The sequence below is a fragment of the Pelodiscus sinensis genome, chromosome 10, assembly GCF_049634645.1.
Source record: "Pelodiscus sinensis isolate JC-2024 chromosome 10, ASM4963464v1, whole genome shotgun sequence".
Taxonomy (NCBI): domain Eukaryota; kingdom Metazoa; phylum Chordata; order Testudines; family Trionychidae; genus Pelodiscus; species Pelodiscus sinensis.
The window spans coordinates 25,246,882-25,261,558 of NC_134720.1; the positions used below are offsets into that span (position 1 = coordinate 25,246,882).

Genomic DNA, 14,677 nt, shown 5'->3' on the forward strand with positions numbered 1-14,677 from the left:
TGCTAATCTTTCATAGAGACCTGAGTCCAGTGTTATCAAGGCTCAGCCCCAACTGGGCCAGGTTACTTGGATTAGAGCAGGGAGGCGCCTTCCTTCCCTGTCTTGACTTCACCCAGAACTGTCCCCCAGTAGAAGTGGCTAGACCTCAGTTCTGCTCAACTCTAATTTGCCTCTAGACCTTCTAGGAGCTGGCGGATCAACTCCCACAGGTTCTGCCAGCAAATGATTGTGGGAGGGCCCCTCTAGACAATACCTACAGGTCTGAACTACTCCTCCTCTTCCGTTTTAGCTGGATACCCTCCTAAGGAGAGTTTACCGAGGCAGTAGACCCTTTAGTAGGGGGCAGGTAATGCCTGATAGGCTCCTGTGACGAGGTGTATGTTTAGACACATGTGTTAGGTGAACATCTTGCAGCCTAATAGGAGTGATTTGTTCTGAAAAAAAACTTATCTTGAAGCCCCCCTGGTTTATAAAATATTTCCAAGCAGCCCATGTGGCAGAGGAGGATCTTTTCTATGCAAAGGTTTATTCTTTTTCCATTCTGTGAAGGGGTTTTGAAGTCTTTGATTGCCTAAGGAATATTGTTTTACAAGGTTGTTTTCATGAATTTACTAAAAAAAAAAATGGAAATAGATTCCTTTCATTCAGGCCCAGTTAATACAACTTGAAGGCATGGAGATAATTCAGAGGTTTTTTTATTAGCTATGTCCAGCAGGGAATATCAGTCACAGAATACAAGAGGATGGGTGAAATCCCAGAGTACTGGAAGAGGGCAAACATAGTACTTATATTTAAAAAGGGGGACAAAGAGGACCCAGAGAATTATAGACCAGTCAACATAATTGTGATATCGGGAAACATACTAGTACTAATTATTAAACAATTTATAAGCGCCTGGAGGATCATAAGATAACAAGCAATAGCCAGCACAGAATTGTCAAGAACAAACCTTGCCAAACAAACCTATTTTCCTTCATTGACTAGATAGGCCTAATAGATAGAGAGGAAGCACTAGCTGTGATATATCTTGATTATAGTAAGGCTTTTGACAGAATTCTACATGACATTCTCAAACAAAAATAGGGAAATGTGGTCTAAATGAAATTCCTTTTGGGTGGGTGCACAAGTGGTTGAACGAAACCTCAAAGAGTAATTATCAATGATTCACTATGAAAACTGGGAGGGCATATTTAGTGGGTTCCCACAGTGTTTGGTCCTGGATCCAGCACTATTTAATGTTTACATAAACAACTCAGATAATGGAGTGGAAAGTATTCTTATAAAAACTGCAGATGACACCAAGCTGTATTTGAAGTTATGAGTGTTATCTAAGTGCTTGTATTTCAAATGTTTGCTTCTGGGAGACCTCAAAAAGGAGGGTTGGCCAATCTATTCTGAAAGGGTTGCTAGTCAAGTGAATCAGAGTATTTGACTGACAATGAACCTTAAATGGTGTCAATCCACATCAGATAAACTTTTCTGTGAATGTTCAGATCAGCTTGTAAGCCAATGTTTCCCAACCAGGGTTCCACGGAACCCTGGGGTTCCACGGACCATCATCAGGGATTCTGTGAGAAATCATGGAATAAATAATGCTGGGTGGGGCCTGGAGCATCTGTCACACCCTTTGCCTCCCGCCCTGGTGCTCGGCAGACTTCTGTGCCGCTCAGCCAGGGGGGCCTGGAGCCTCTGTCATGGCCTTCGCCCCCCACCCTGGCACTTGGCTGACTTCTGCACCGCTCAACCGGGCCACCGTGTGGGAGCAAGCAGCCATTTGGGCTCCGCGAGTGAGAGGCAGGAGGGGGAGGAGAAGAGAAAGAGAGAGTGAGGCAGGAGGGGGAGGATATTTGAAAAAAAATATTAGATAATACAAAAAAAGACAGGAAAAATACTCCAATTTTTTTCTTACAATGTAAGCTCACACACACACACACATACATACATACATAACAGGTCTTTACAAATAAATTTTCTTGAAAAAATTTATCAGTAATTGAATTGCGCTCCCCACTGTCAACTTTTTCTGGCCAAGCAAACGTTTCCATTTTGGGATTTACTTTCACACAGCGAGAATGATGGAATTCTTTTCACATGGGCAAAGGTATTAACAGGGCCACGAGAGTTCCTCCAGGTTGTCTTCATTCCAGCTCATTGCAGGTGGTGGCACAGAACAGCTAGCATGTCCGAGGGTATGTCTACACTACCCTCCTAATTCGAACTAGGAGGGTAATGTAGGCATACCGCACTTGCAAATGAAGCCCGGGATTTGAATTTCCCGGGCTTCATTTGCATGAAGCTGGACGGCGCCATTTTTAAATGCCGGCAGTTCGAACCCCGTGCCGCGCGACTACACACGGCACGGAGTAGCTAGTTCGGATTAGGCTTCCTAGCTGTACTCCTCGTGGAATTAGGAGGGTAGTGTAGACATACCCCTAAGGCAGTGTTTCTCAACCTTTTTTTTTTTTTAATAAAGTACCCCTTTAAAAAAATACCCCCAGTAACTACATATTTCAGCCACACAACATTTTTTTCTACCATTGCAACACATTTGCTTAAACAACTTAATCGTAGCCTGGCAAGCTATGAAATTTTTGGGTGTAAAAAGTACAAAAATAAAACACTGTAAAACTTAAAACAAAAATTCAGTTATCTCCAAATTTCAGTTGTGTTGACATATCCCACAGACTTCTCTTGAGTACTCCTAAGGGTACTCATACCACAGGTTGAGAAACACTGGTCTAAGGAGATTGCCTGTATGACTTCTTGCTAGCTGGTATGGCAAACAGAAGTGCTCCTTATGACTGGTTTGGTTTGCCTTATAGTGGAGGACCTCCAGTCTTGGACTGTAAATACATCTGTCTCCAAGAAATTTGCCCTGATTTGACCTATCGGGGGGGAGAGGGGGGCGTGTATATTCCCCCCTCCCCCCCCCCACTAGGATAATTACGGTCGCTATGGCCTAGTCCAATATCAGAGTCCCCTCTGCTCGGGTACATACAGCCTGAGAGGCCTAGTTCAATATCAGGGTCCTCTCTAGTAGGGTAAATACGGCCGTCAGGGCCTAGTCCAATGTCCAAGTCCCCTCTACTAGGGTAAATATGGTCGTCAGGGCCTAGTCCAATATCCGAGTCCCCTCTACTGGTGTAAATATGGCCTCAGAGGCCTAGTTCCAAATGCCAGCCCCTCCTAGGAGTACCCGCTGACCTCCCAGGGTCCGACTCCAGGTAGGCTTCCCCAGCAGTCTAGGAGCGGGGTAGCCTTCAGGTAGGAGTGGTAGGGGGACCCAGGCCCTTCCTCTGCACCGTGTTCCAGCCCACGGCCCTGTAGGCAACGCTGAAGTGCACTTCTGGCTCAGCAGGGTCCCTCCCGAAACGCGCTGTGACGGGCTGCGGTCACAGACAACCCTTCGGGGGTGCTTCCCGGGGTCATGACATGGCCACTGCCACTCGCCTGCCACTCTCTGGGGCTCCTCACCGCCCGATCCTGCTGGGCCAGCTCTGCTGGTCTCCCCCGGCCAAGGCCCCGAGCTGAGGTCCCCGCCCCCACCGAGAAGCAGTACAGACACTGAACCACTTTAGGTCCAAGGAGAGTGCAATTTAGGGCCCAGCCTCCTGAGAGAGCACTTCCCAGATGGGATCAAACCCCAAAGAATTAGGTGAGCCTCCTTTAGCAATGAAAGGGGGAATGTGCACACTGGTTGCCCCCAGGTAACAATCGCTTACACTGAGTTTGATAGAAAAAAAATGGTTTTATTAAGTTGAAGCAGTAGGATTTAAGCAGTAATAAGAGAAAGTAGGCAGAGCAAAGTAGGTTACAAATCAAAAGAAACAAAACCGCTTGGCTAATTCTCCACAGAAACCTCAGTGCAAACTTAAAGTCATCCTAAAACCTCTCTTCCAGCTGCCACTCTAAACCAGGGCTGTCTTCCCTACCCTGGGGTCTCAGGCTCCTTCCTTCAGGTGCAGCCCAGACAAAATACCCAGGCCTCTCCTCTCCTATTCTGTTTGTTAAAGGATTGAGGCCCCTCTCTACCAAGCACTGCTCATACTGAAAGACAAAAGAGATAGTTTAACAGTTGAGGGTAACACCCTCCATGTCTCTCATTCACATGTTTGAAATCCACAAAGTATTCCCCACGCCATGTGTCTAATTTTCCACACACAAATGGTACATACAACAGAGTAAGATAAACCAAACCAGCAGATCATGACATGAAGATCGATGGGTTACAGGAAATTGCTCAAACCACCTTTGAGTTATGTACTTTCATGTCCATGAGTCCATTTCATAAAGCATGGGAGGGGGATCTGTCACACACACTGAGTCCTCAGATCAATTCCCCGCCCTGCGCTCCTTCCTACCACCCGGGGTGAGTCCAGGTCCCTGGGTAGGGGAGCATGTCTCACCTGCCTAGGCTGTCACTAGGGCTGTGTCAGTGGCAGCTGGACTGGCTGCTCCAAGGCCTATGGTAGCTGAGGCGGCAAGTGTTCCCCAGTCCACACCTGCTAGTCCTGTTGCTGTAGCTCCAGAAGCAACTGCTCCTGGTCCACACCTCCCTGGCTGGCTGCTGTAGCTGTGACTTGCGGGGAGCTCCGGCCTCGGCTCCTTCCCCTCTAGAGGCCTTTCCCTTTGACTGAGTGTCTCCCTGGGCTTTTATATCCATGCACCCCAAGGAGCGTGCCCGGCAATGCCGTGGAGGAGGGGCTGTCTCAGCTAACTGGGCCCAGGCTACCCCCTGTCCTGTAGTGGGGGGCAGATAGGCCCCGTCACATGACCCTCTCAGTGGTGCCCCAGAAACCTCCTATATTACAATAAGATACAGGAGCCAATTGTCACCCTACTCGGCACTAATGAGGCCCCAACTGGAGTACTGTACCTAAGTACCACACTTTAGAAAAGATGTAGACAACAGGAGAAAATCCAGAGGACAGCAACAAAAATGATACAAGTTTAGAAAACCTTATCTCTGAGGAAGGATTAAAAAACGTGCATATTTAGTCTAGAGAAAAGATATCTAAGGTGGGACCTGATAGCAGTCTTCAGATATGTTAAGGGGTGTTATAAAGAGGACGGTAATCAATTGTGTCCCATGACCACTGAAAATAGTGCAAGAAGTAATGGGCCTAACCTGCAGCAAGGGAGATTTAGCTTATACATTAGAAATAGTTTTGTAACTGTAAACATAGCTAAACTGTGGTATATGGTTCCAAAGGAAGTTGTGGAATTCCCATCATTACAGATTGTTTAAGAACAAGTTGAACAAATGACTATTGGTAATGATCTAGGTTTACTTGTTTCTCCCTCAGTTCAGAGGGCTAGACTTGTTGCCTTATCATGGGCCCTTCCAGCCCTACGTTTCTATGAGGGATAGGCAATTTCAGCCAGATGTGCCCTGTCTGGGACACACAGATTTTGGACTGTGCAATGTGATCTCGGCTGGCTACAGCACTGCTAGTATAACACATGGTAAAGTAAAATTGCTCTGTTATTGTTAAGAAAGCCTATGTGATGTGCCTCCCATTTTGCTGACATTTAAAACATTCCACACTTATTGCAACCTCAGAATGTGCTGTGAATAAGCACTCTAGTTTTTAAAATAAGGGAAAATGGTGCCTAAATTGCTAATCGCAAAACTCTGGAGCTTTTAAATGTGGCGTGAAACTGTCATACATTAGTCATTTTATTGATGCACAGAAATGCTTTTCTCCTTTAGAAATTTCACAGTATTATTTTGATGGAGAAATACATTTTCTTTACATAAAAAACATTAGGACAATATTATGTCCATGGATGTATGTGTGTCTCAAGGTATTTCATTCATTATTAAAAACAATAAGACACTCATTAAAAGAATTCAAGTCCATGTAATGCTTCCGAATTCTATATTTCTCATTTTCATCTGTTTTAGCTAACAGATGTTTAAAAAATCATGTAGCCAGATAATTCTCTTTCACATGTACATATGCAGATGCTAAAGAACATATATTATTCCAGCTTAGTACACAATTAGAGTTGCTCTTTTTCTTTCTTCTTCTTCTTTTTTTTTTTTTGGGTCGTATGGCATAATAATATATTTCCATGGTTCCGACCACATCTGCTCACTGAGAAAAACACGCCAACAGTCCTAACAAGCTCATCCTCTTTAGGGAGCGTTCACAATAGACTCTAGACATTTAGGTCATGTATATGCTGGAGTTGGCTTACCTTAAGCTGAGCTTGGCGGCGTCCACACAGCAAGAGACCAATGGGAACAAATGCTCCTGCAGGCCTCCCTTAATCCTCGCAACCACTAGAACTGCTAAGTCAAACACCAGAAAATCGATTTCTGGAATGGTGAGTGTAGATGTGCCCTAAGGGTATGTGTACACTTGCAGCCTATTTCAGAATAGGACTGCAAATGTAGGCATTCGGAATTGCAAATCAAGCCCAGGATTTAAATATCCCACGCTTGATTTGCATCTTCCCGGCTAGACGCCATTTTTGAAATTTTTGAAAGGAGCACTTAAAGACGATAAAGTAATTGTGGAGAAACTAAATGAATTCTTTGCTTCAGTCTTCACTGCTAAGGATATTAGGGAGATTCCCAAACCTGACCTGTCCTTTGTAGGTGACAAATCTGAGGACTTGTCACAGATTGAAGTGTCATTAGAGGAGGTTTTGGAATTAATTGATAAACTTAACAGTAATAAGTCACCGGGACCAGATGGCATTCACCCAAGAGTTCTGAAAGAACTCAAATGTGAAATTGCGGAGCTATTAACTATGGTTTGTAACCTATCCTTTAAATCGGCTTCTGTACCCAATGACTGGAAGATAGCTAATGTAATGCCAATATTTAAAAAGGGCTCTAGAGGCGATCCTGGCAATTACAAACCGGTAAGTCTAATGTCTAATGTGGACAAGGGGGATCCAGTAGATATAGTGTACTGAGATTTCCAGAAAGCCTTTGACAAGGTCCCTCACCAAAGGCTCTTACGTAAATTAAGTTGTCATGGGATAAGAGAGAAGATCCTTTCATGGACTGAGAACTGGTTAAAAGACAGGAAACAAAGGGTAGGAATAAATGGTAAATTTTCAGAATGGAGAGGAGTAACTAGTGGTGTTCCCCAAAAGTCAGTCCTAGGACCAATCCTATTCAACATATTCATAAATGATCTGGAGAAAGGGGTAAAGAGTGAGGTGGCAAAGTTTGCAGACGATACTAAACTGCTCAAGGTAGTTAAGACCAAAGCAGACTGTGAAGAGCTTCAAAAAGATCTCACCAAACTAAGTGACTGGGCAACAAAATGGCAAATGAAATTTAATGTGGATAAATGTAAAGTACTGCACATTTAAATAAATTACCCCAACTATACATATAATATGATGGGGGCTAATTTAGCTACAACAAATCAGAAAGAGATCTTGGAGTCATCGTGGATAGTTCTCTGAAGACATCCACGTAGTGTGTAGTGGCAGTCAAAAAAGCAAACAAGATGTTAGGAATCATTAAAATAGGGATAGAGAATAAGACAGAGAATATCTTACTGCCTTTCTATAAATCCATGGTACACCCACATCCTGAATACAGATGTGGTCTCCTCATCTCAAAAAAGATATACTAGCATTAGAAAAGGTTCAGAGAAGGGCAACTAAAATGATTAGGGGTTTGGAACGGGTCCCATCTGAGGACATATTAAAGAGACTGGGACTTTTCAGCTGGGAAAGAGGACACTAAGAGGGGATATGATAGAGGTATATAAAATCATGACTGGTGTGGCGAAAGTGAATAAGGAAAAGTTATTTATTTGTTCCCATAGTATAAAAACTAGGGGGCCACCAAATGAAACTAATGGGCAGCAGGTTTAAAACAAATAAAAGGAAGTTCTTCTTCACACAGCGCATAGTCAATCTGTGGAACTCTTTGCTGAGGAGGTTGTGAAGGCTAGGACTATAACAGAGTTTAAAAGAGAAATAGATAAATTCATGGAGGTTAAGTCTATAAATGGCTATTAGCCAGTATGGGTAAGAAATGGTGTCCCTAGCCTCTGTTTGCAAGAGGGTGGAGATGGATGGCAGGAGAGTGATCGCTTGATCATTACCAGTTCGATTCACTCCCTCTGGGGTACCTGGCATTGGCCACTGTTGGCAGACAGGGTACTGGGCTGGATGGACCTTTGGTCTGACCCAGTATGGCCATTCTTATGTTCTTATGTTCTAGGTATCTAAAAGGGTGTCACAAGGAGGAGGGAAAAAAATTATTCTCCTTAGCCTCTGAGTATAGGACAAGAAGCAATTGGCTTAAACTGCAGCAAGGGAGGTTTAGGTTGGACATTAGGAAAAACTTCCTAATTGTCAGGGTGGTTAAACACTGGAATAAGTTGCCTAGGGAGGTTGTGGAATCTCCATCTCTGGAGATATTTAAGAGCAGGTTAGATAGACATCTATCAGGAATGTCTGACCAGGCATATCAAACTGAAATTTGTAGGGCCACATGCGGCCCAATCAAAATTTTTTGCAGCCCCCAGAATATTTTTATAAAAGAATGAAGTGCAGCTCGCTGGCCACTCAGAGCACGTGGCTGAGTGCTTGCACATGGCTGGCTGGGCACACTGCGCTGGCCTCTCCAGCAGGCGCTCACAGCTGGTCACTGTGCTCATGCCACCCCAGCGCCTCAGGCGGCAATGTTGACTCTGGGACCCAGGTATTAGATTGGGGGGGCCTGGCTCTGGGGGAGTGAAGAGGGATTGGGTTAGAACCGGGCTATGGGAGTGCCTGGCTCTGGGGAAAAGGAAGGGGTTATTTTGTTAATATTTTGTTATTTATTTATTTATTTATTTCCAAATAAAGTCACAAAATATATATTAATTTTATATCAATACATTTGGCAATTTTTGCAGTTGCATGAATAATTATATCTTTATGCAAAATCTCAAAAACTTACAAAATACCTGAAATTTTCACAGAAGCCTGTTCTATTTTATTAACCGTGGTCTATACTTGTTTTTATTTCAACAAAACAAGTTACGTATAACATACAAAATTTAAAAGTACCTTAAATTTATATTTAAATTAAGAAGTATGTAAAATTAATTTTAAAATTATTTAATATGAGCAAATAACAATTTTACACATCAAATTATTATAATAGTATAAAATATATCTAAAATATAATCTATAATAATAAATAACTATAACTTTCTGACAAAGCATATTTTCTTTGGTGGCCCTAGGGTTGTTGCCTTGTGACTGGTATTGGTGCCTTCTGCCTTTTTTTTTCCCTCTCCTTAACAAACCATCTGGGAACCCTAGGTGGCCCTGAAAGCTATCAGTTTTCGTTTGTGTGGCCCTCAGTAGGCTTCGAGTTTGACATGCCTGATCTAGACGGTACTAGGTCCTGCCATGATGGCAGGAGATTGGACTCTCGCGGTCACTTCCAGTTGTAGTGTTCTATAATTCTATAAGGTAGTGATGTTTGACTGGTTGGCTGTGTATTACCAGTTTTTAAATCACTGTTAATGTTTTGCAATGTAGCTCTGGAGATGCCACAGCAAAGCTTCTGAAGCTCCATGAGACCTGGAAATGTATATGCCTGTTTTTTGCAGCTTGTAATGTAAAGAATGAAAAAAACCACCACCTCACACCTCCCAATATGTATGGGTAGTTTGTGTAGGGTTAATGCAATCTGTATTTACGATGGAGTTGGCACACTCCCTAAAATAACTTTTTCCCCTCTGGCTGCCGAGCAGCATGTCTATTGGATGCTGTTTTAGGGTGTGAACTATATGAGACTGAGTTCTTCTGTACTAATGGCAGGGAAGCAAGAAACCTACATACAAGGCTGCCTTTATTTTATTCAGTGTTCACCACATGTTCGCCTTTCACTTCCAAAACAGACAAGTGGCAATCAACCAGCTGAACAACCAAAAGGGGAATACTGAAAACAGAACAGCCTATAGGCTGCAAAGCTTCAGCTTGTTAAGTCCCCTCAATTTCCCTCCCACTAGATAGTGGCACCATTTCAGATTTTGTTGGTGGGGGCAACTTTTACCATGATTCCTGGGTGTATTCTCTACTGTGTCAATAGTCCACAGTAACATAAAAACTAGCCCAAATGTATTTATTTAAACAATTTTATATTAACACTGTGGTCTGTACCTTTAAAAAGAATCACTATTTAGAGTACAATTAAATAATGGATTTTAGCACCATGGATCTATAATAAAGTTTGGGTTACAAATTGTTCAGATTGGTTTGGGTTTATGTGCACTGAAGGGTTTATAGAAATACTTACGATAAATACAAAGGATTAAGTTAGCAGGATTTGAGAGAATAGATATCACTTAAATGAAATTCATGGATGTCACTCAAGTTTTTGAGACTCTACCATCCTCAGAATAGGCTTCAATGGTTTACCATGGGAATGTCGGCACAAAGGGAGCTGATCCCACCACAGACTATGTAGAGTGAGGAGGGTGACATTTAACGGAAGTTAACAAGCAAGTCCAGACAGCAAACACATGCAGCCCTAAATAACAGGGACACAGTGAGGAGAGGAGGGGGGTGGTCATGTTGGCATTGGAAAGGCAATAGGGATCTCATTGCCAGTCTCTTAATGGGAGTTTCCTCTGTTAATTGTTCAAACACACTGAAAAATTCTATGTTAGATACATACTATAAGACTCACCCAGCGTTGCCTGGGTTCTTCAAGGCAAGAGGCTGGTGGTGTGGGGGCTGCACGAGTCAGGGCAGGACCTTGAGGATGTAGAGGGAGGGCATACAGGCAGCTGGGAGTGTGGGGGAGAAGGTGTGGGAGTGAAAGTTGGTGGGTGAAGAGGAGCTCAAAGTGGGGGGGGGCTCTCATTCGGCAGGGCTTTCTCTCTCCCAGCCAGCAGGGCCTTTTCTCCTCGCTTCAGCCACACCAGTTGTCAACGACCTTGTCTCTCCCCAAACCCCCTCCCAGATACCAGAGCCCTTCTGTGTCCCCCCAACCCTTGCCCCCAGCCACCAGGACAGCCTAGGGGGCCTGGCACTGACAGCAGCAAGTGAGTGACCCAGACCCAGCCCACCCCACTTGGCCCCACCAGCTCCCGGAGTCACCCAGATGAGGTGAAGAGAGAAGTGGGGAGGTTGTCCCCGCCGCCGCCACCACCACCACCAGGGGATGACCTTGTCTGCAAGACTGGTTACTTACAATTTAAATTCTACAATTCTTTTTGTTACTTGTATTTTAATGTTAAAAGTAAAGCATTATAAAAGCACCTTTCTGTCCAGTATGCTGTGTGGTCTAGCTTCACGAGGTGGCATGGTGAGGCAAAAAAAGCAAAAAGAAAGACACATGTGGGGCTTGGAAGGCCAAGGGGGCACAAGGGAGAAAAAGGAAAGTCACAATGCACGCAGAGGGGCAAGGAGGTGCAAAGGGGATGGAGGAATGGGGCAAAGGGGAATATAGAGTGAGCTTAGGGAGGCAATGGGGCACAAGGGCAAAAAGAAGGTAAGATGGACTCAGAGGGAAAAGGGTAACGAAAGGCTGGGGTAAAGGGCAAAAGGAAAGGCACAAGGGGGTACAGGGAATGGGGGCAAAAGCCAAGGAAGAATGGGCTCAGAGGGAAATGGAGAAGGACAAGGGGCACAAAAAAGCTTGCTTGGTTCAGAGGCACAAGGGAACAAAAGAAAAGTTGCAATGGGCTGAGAAGGGCAACGGAGGCACAAGAGGGCAAAAAGAAAGGCAGAATGGGCTCAGAGGGACAATGGGCGGCACATGGGGCACAGAAAAGAAAGCTGGGCTCAGGGGCACAAGAGAGCAATACAAAAGCTGCAATGGGCTTGGAAGAGCAAAGGGAGCACAAGGGGCAAAAGCAAAGGCTGGCGAACAAGGAGACACAAGGGAAGTTGTGATGGGCTCAGAGGGGCACAAGGGGCGCAGGGCGAAAGGTGAAGTGAAATAGGCTCAGAGGGGTAAGGGAAGGTACAAGGGGCAAAGGGAACATAAGGAGGGATGGTCGGTGGACCCACAATGCATTTCAGTCACATAGATTGGGTTTTGAAGGGTTTTTTAAGGGTTTAGCTTGGTTTTAGCCATGTATTGAAAGAGGATTAGTTGTATTTTGGCTCATTGTGGAAAAAAAACTGGTTTGCTTTATTTACAGCATGAAAGTTGGCAACACTGCCACGTTGGGTGTTGCCATTCTCCCCAAAAATTGAGATTTCGAAAAATGGAAAAGTTTTAAGAGTCATTTAAGCAATGTTTTGTCACAAGACAGAATACTGGGCTAGATGGACCTTTTGTTCTGGCCCAGTGTGCCATTCTTATATTCTTATGTTGATTTGCAGCCAGGAAAGATCCCAGGTGGTCATACTTTAGCTCTGCTGTTCTTGCAATGAAGCACTGAAACATCCAAAACTGGGCTAATCTGAATTAGGGATGTGAACAGGTAACTGGTTAACAGGGTGATGCTTACCGGAAACCAATTAACCGGCAGCCTTGTGGGGCCAGCAGCCAGGAGCCCCATGTGGCTGGCGGCTGGGAATCAGAAGCTGCACAAGGCCAGGAGACAGTAGCGCCCTGGGGCCAAGAGTGGTCCATGGGATCGTGCTTTATCAAACTGATTAAACAGGATTTTTCCTCTCTAACCTGAATGTGCATGGGGTAGCAGCTCTCTTCCCTGTTTAAGCAGCCATGTATCTCCTGGTGCCACAAACTGGATTAACTGTTTTGTGGGTCTGGGGAGGGTAGAATGGCAGCAGGCAGCACTGCAGCATGTAAGGCCTTAGTGGCTGCATCACAGGGGCCTGGGCTAAGACAGCCCCCTTCACCTGGGGCTCTGGGCTGCAGTCCCTAAAGCCCATTTCATAATCCAGCCCTAGTGACAAGGGGTTGTTCCTGCCAGCCTTGGCAACATGTCCACCTGTGAAGATGAGAGTCGGTTCTTGACTGAATCTGTAGCAAAACATCTTCTGACCTAAGCACAGAGCTTCAAACTCCACCACTGGCTAAGCCTGCTTATGTCAATGAATTTGAAAAAAGTGCAGCAGAAACTCCCAGTCCTGCTATTGGTTCTGCCGGATACGCCCCTGCATTCTGACTGGTAGAGCAAAAGGAGTGTGAGCTGCCTTTTCAAGCAAATGTGGTTGAGTGGCAGGGAGAAGTGGGTTCGCTTTTGGAAGGGAAACAGTATAGGGGGCAAGCAAGCACCATGACTACTGCTGTCACCTTTGTCTTTTGCATTTGCTACTACAGTTCCCGTCTTGCCAATCCCGGACTGGAATTGGTATCTCAGGAGCTCTGATTCGAACTCTCTGCTCCTGATTTCAAGCAGGGGCCAAGCAGGAGTTCGCATGGGCTGGGCCTTTTGTTCTGTTTGATGGGCTTCCACTTTTCTGACTCCCAGCTTGGGGGGAGGGAGGGAAGAGGAGGAGGATAAAGCAAGCTGCTTGCATTCCTCTCCCAAATGAGGGGCGGCAGGAGAGAAGCAAGCAGCGTCCTGGTACAAAACGCGGGGAGGAGGGGGCTCCTTTCCTCCTCCGCTCCTCCCCGCCCCGCATGACGCCCTTGCCTCTGGGCCAAGTTCTGGTTGAGGAACGAAAAGTTCCCTGCTCCAGGCACGTACTTAGAAAGGTGACAAGCCAGGCAGGGTCTGCAGCGGCGGATGCGCCCCGCTGGGGAGAGGCAGACAAGGCAGCCCTGCCATGGACCTGGCGGGGCGGGGGGAGACAAGCGGCAGCAGTCGGAGCAGAGGAAGCGGGCTGATGGCTTAGGGGGAGTCTCTAGGCTCCACTCCTGCGTGGGAGGAAGTGGGAGGGGCAGAGGTCACAGGGGGGTCTCCCAGGAGGGGAGGGGGGACTGAAAGGAGAGAGCGACCCGGCTGAGCAGCAGCGCCTCTTGCTATAAATCTCGGGGGTCCGAGCAGCCAAAGGACACAAGCCGCAGCCAGCTCTCCAGGGGCGGCGCGGGCTGCTCCTAGCGGAGGGGACGATCCGGAGGAGCCCGGCTCGCCCAAGGCTGCGCTGAGCGCCTGGATCCATGCTGCACAGCCCCAGCCAGCGCGCAGAGACACGGGAGCAGGGAGCCTCCCGGCTCTACCATCGCGCCGCCAGCTCAGCACGCGGGGTGCGCCCCAGCCTGTAAGTTCTGTTGCCCTGTAAGTTTCTGCTGCGTGGGCATGATGTGCGGGGAGCGGCGGGGGGTTGGGCTAGTGCCCGTAAACTTTAGCAGCGCTGAGGAGGGGGCAGTAACTCTAAGCCTGCCAGGAATTCAGGTAGGACTAGAGCCCTTGTGGTTTTCTGTCCCTCTCCCCATCCCGGGGTCAGGTAGATTGGCTTTGTGCTGATCTGCCACGGAAGCACGGAGGGGTGGCTTTCTAGACACAAGCGAAACGTTTAGGGCGTTTTGTTCTTTTGGGGGGCGGGTTTGTTTTTTTAGCATTTGCTTTGTGACAGAACTAAACTGTTCTGTATTGCGCCTTGGTTCGATTGCTTTTAAAGTTAATTGATGAGACAGGAAATATGTTTACACCGTATTTGCGGGAGTTAATTCGTATTTGCTGGTCACTGCATTTTCCGTTGGAAGGTGGGGTGGGGTTTTTTTTTTTCATTTTTATCAGGGGAATATTGGTACAGATTTATTTTAATTGCTCTTCTTTTCAAAGAAAACTGTCCAGCAGCTTAATGACAAATGTATCCATGCTTTCCGATCTGT

At 45.9% G+C, this 14,677-nt stretch overlaps 1 protein-coding gene across 4 annotated transcripts in view; it reads left to right on the forward strand.

Moving 5' to 3' along the window:
• The first annotated feature begins 13,491 nt into the window (after positions 1 to 13,491).
• Positions 13,492 to 14,677, forward strand: part of AGTR1 (angiotensin II receptor type 1) — a 68,469-nt gene continuing 67,283 nt past the window's right edge. The window contains exon 1 of one of the 4 annotated variants that reach the window (XM_075937686.1): positions 13,492 to 14,103. The gene's annotated coding sequence lies outside the window, so the exon portion shown is untranslated. Of the gene's footprint in view, positions 14,121 to 14,215; positions 14,238 to 14,677 lie in introns of those variants that run through there. The other 3 variants (XM_075937685.1, XM_075937683.1, XM_075937687.1) reach the window with 3 other exon arrangements.